We start from the raw sequence: 3,618 nt of genomic DNA on the forward strand, positions 1-3,618 counted from the left end.
GTGCCTTCCTTAATCCCCATCACCTACTTCACCCATCCTCACCTCTCACCTCCCCTCTGGTAGCTATCAGTTTGTTCTCTGGAGTCTGTTTCTTGGTTGTCTCTCTCTTTTTCCCTTTGCTTGTTTGTTTTGTTTCTTAATTCCACAACACAAGTTCAATTTTTGGCGGGAAGTATCCAACTGTTTTCCATACTGGCTGCACCATTTTACATCCTCCCAACAGTGTATGAGGATTCCCCCTTTTCTAGCAATAACCTCTAGCAATACTCTTGCTTTATCTTCTTTATCAAAATTTATGTTCTATGTAGTAGTCATAGCTTATCTGAAAACCTAACCTACATTACTGGTCTCATGTGTCATCCCTCTGGATAACACCTTTACAATTTAAGAGAGCTTCCTGGAAAGAGCCTAAATGTCCATCAACTGATGAATGGATAAAGAAGATGTGGTCTATATATATAATGGAATACTACTTGGCAATGACAAAGAATGAAATCCTGCCATTTGCAGCAACGTGGATGGAACTGGAGGGTATTATGCTAAATGAAATAAGTCAGTCAGAGAAAGACACATATCATATGTTTTCACTCATATGTGGAACTTGAGAAACTTAACAGAAGACCATGGGGGAGGGGAAGGGGGGAAATAGTTACAAACAGAGAGGGAGGGAGGCAAACCATAAGAAACTCTTAAACACAGAAAACAAAATGAGGGTTGATGGGGGGAGCAGGGAAGAGGAGAAATGGGTGATGGGCATTGAGGAGGGCACTTGTTGGGATGAGCACTGGGTGTTGTATGTCAGCAATGAAACATGGGCATCTACCCCCAAAACCAAGAGCACACTGTATACACTGTATTTTAGCCAACTTCACAATAAAAATTATGTAAAAAGAAAAAAAAGAGCTTCATGGAGGTACACTAGTACATTATTCAGGACACTTCCAAATTCAAATTATCTGAAGCAAAGAGAGGATTTATTTACTCATGTAGCCGGGAAGATAATCAGGTAGGCCTACAGAATCTTAAGGGGAAATTATAGGAACCAAGGTTTCAGCTTCAGGAAGAAGTTGCCTCACTTTCTCTCTTGCCCCTCCCCCCTGAATCTCCCTCTTGTTTCTCGTTTCTTTGGTGTCTTCTTTCCATGACACTCTCTCCACCTCTCATCTCTGTCGCCTCCACTTGGCCTCATTCCATATCAGGTTCTTTCCATGTACGAGAAAGACGGCTGCCCGCTGCTCAGACCTACATCCTCCCAGTTTAGCAGCAGTGGGGATAGTTTAGACTTAGGGACGGAGACCTTCTCGCCCACCATCATGTAAGTCATGCCATCCTCGTGTCAATAGCATGTCCAGGAAGATGAAGTCTAAAATGTGTGGCCCCCACTGGCTCCCACACCCACATCTGGGGCCGGATCAGAAGAAGGGGACCTTCTCTGAGACTCACCACCTAAGCTAACTACCGCCTCCTTAGTCATTTCACCCTGTTGCAATTTTACTTTTTCCAAATGAGTGGAATGGAATCTTTTTTTAGAAAATGGAGGAACAACTTCAGTAATTGAAAGCACTTTCTATTTTACTCTCAGTGGATTCCAAAATCTGAAAAGGACTCTCAAGGGACTTCCAAAACTTCTCAAGTTAGGTTAAACACCTATTAGAGCCCACATGTTAAAAAAAAGAAAATGAGCTGAATCCTTGAATGTTAGAGCTGGAAGACTCTGTGGCGACCACCTAGTCCCCCAACTCATTTTACACTGGGAGCAACAGAGGCCCAGGATTGGTAGGGTTCTGTCTGGTCACACAGATGAAAAGTAGTAGAGCTAGCCCCAAACCCTGATGTCCAGGCCATGCCCTTTCTTCTTGACCAGGCTTCTTGTCTGCACCCTCCCTTAGGCGCACACTCAGATAAAAAAAAGTGGGGGTGGGGGTACTCCAGATTCATAGTAAGGGCATAAGAAGGACGTGCTGAATGTATGTACAGACTTCCTAGTTGCAATTTACTCTGGGCATCGCAGGGACCCAATTTATGCTGTGGGGAGGATTTCTTGCTGAAATCAGCACTGCCTGGGCCATAATCTTGCTGTGAGTCACAAACTGCACAGGAAGTATCTGAATGAGATTTCTTTAAGTGAGAGAGAAGTGAAGGGTGAGGAAAAGAAATATATGCAGGCATTTTGGGAACTGAAATGAAGAGCTGCAATCAACAGACTCACCCAACAGGAGTCCCACCCCTGTGTAATGCTCTGTGGGCAGTGCAGACGCCGTGGACACAAGCTTCTCCTTGCACACATGCTATTCAGAGAAAAGACAAACTTCTGGGACACATTTTAGAATCTTCCCCCCCCCCCCCCCATGAATGTGTAAGAGCTCTTTATACGAAGAGTTTCATTCTTGTATATCTTGTAAGTGTCCAATATTTCTGCCCAGCTTTCATTTCTCTTTTACTTGTTTTTATCTTCTGCAGTGTTTAATTGTCATATGTGATCTTATCAATTAATTATTTCTTTTGTGCTGGCTAAGCTTTGATGTCATAATTCAATATCCTTCTCTACTTCATTTTTTTTAACCGATGAAAGTCATTTCTTATAAACCCATTGAAACTTCCCTTAAAAGCCCGAGTTTGCAATAATTTGAACAAGACAGACTCCCATATCCATTCTACTTAAATGTATCCAAATTTTCTTCCAGTACTTTTGATTTGTTTGTTTTGTTTTTAATGTTTACTTATTTTTGAGAGACAGAGAGACACAGCATGAGCAGGGGAGGGGCAGAGAGAGAGAGGGAGACACAGAATCTGAAGCAGACTCCAGGCTCTGAGCTGTCAGCACAGAGCCCGACGCGGAGCTCAAACCCATGAACCATGAGATCATGACTTAAGCCGAAGTCAGGCGCTTAACCACCCAGGTGCCCCTCTTCCAGTACTTTTGTACACTTAACTATTTCAATTATCTGGGATTCAATTTGGTGCAAAATGTGAGATAGGGATCTAAGTTTTTGTTTTCTTGTTGTTTTTTTCCAAATGGCTAATCGGTTATCATAATAACACTTACTAGTAACTCTCTTCACTTCTAACTAGTAATTCTCTTCACTTCCAGTAATGTTTTCTAGCGGTACAGACTGTGAGGATGCATGCTTGGTTGCTGTTGTTTTAAAATATGTGCATAAATCCATGCCACTTTTCTCTTCAAAGGATGGAATTTAACTCCCCTCCCCTTGAGTGTCAGCTGGTCTTAGAAACATAATAAAGTAGGGGCGCATGGGTGGCTCAGTCGGCTAAGTGTCCGACTTTGGCTCAGATCATGATCTCACGGTTTGTGAGTTCGAGCCCCACATTGGGCTCTGTGCTGACAGCTCAGAGCCTGGAGCCTGCTTCGGATTCTGTGTCTGTCTCTCTCTCTCTCTGACCCTCACCCACTCATGCTCTGTCTCTGTCTCTCTCTGTCAAGAATAAATAAACATTAAAAAAAAAGAAAGAAAGAAAGAAACATAACAAAGTATAATGGATGGTGTAAGTGCTGGTGTGTGACTCATGAGGCTAGGTCATAAGCGACATGCAGCTTTCTTCTTGCTCTTTCTTAGATCATCCACCCTAGAGCAGGGCAGCTACCAGATTCCACAGCCC

Source organism: Panthera onca, chromosome A1 (assembly GCF_046562875.1).
Source record: "Panthera onca isolate mPanOnc1 chromosome A1, mPanOnc1 haplotype 2, whole genome shotgun sequence".
In the NCBI taxonomy this organism is placed as follows: domain Eukaryota; kingdom Metazoa; phylum Chordata; class Mammalia; order Carnivora; family Felidae; genus Panthera; species Panthera onca.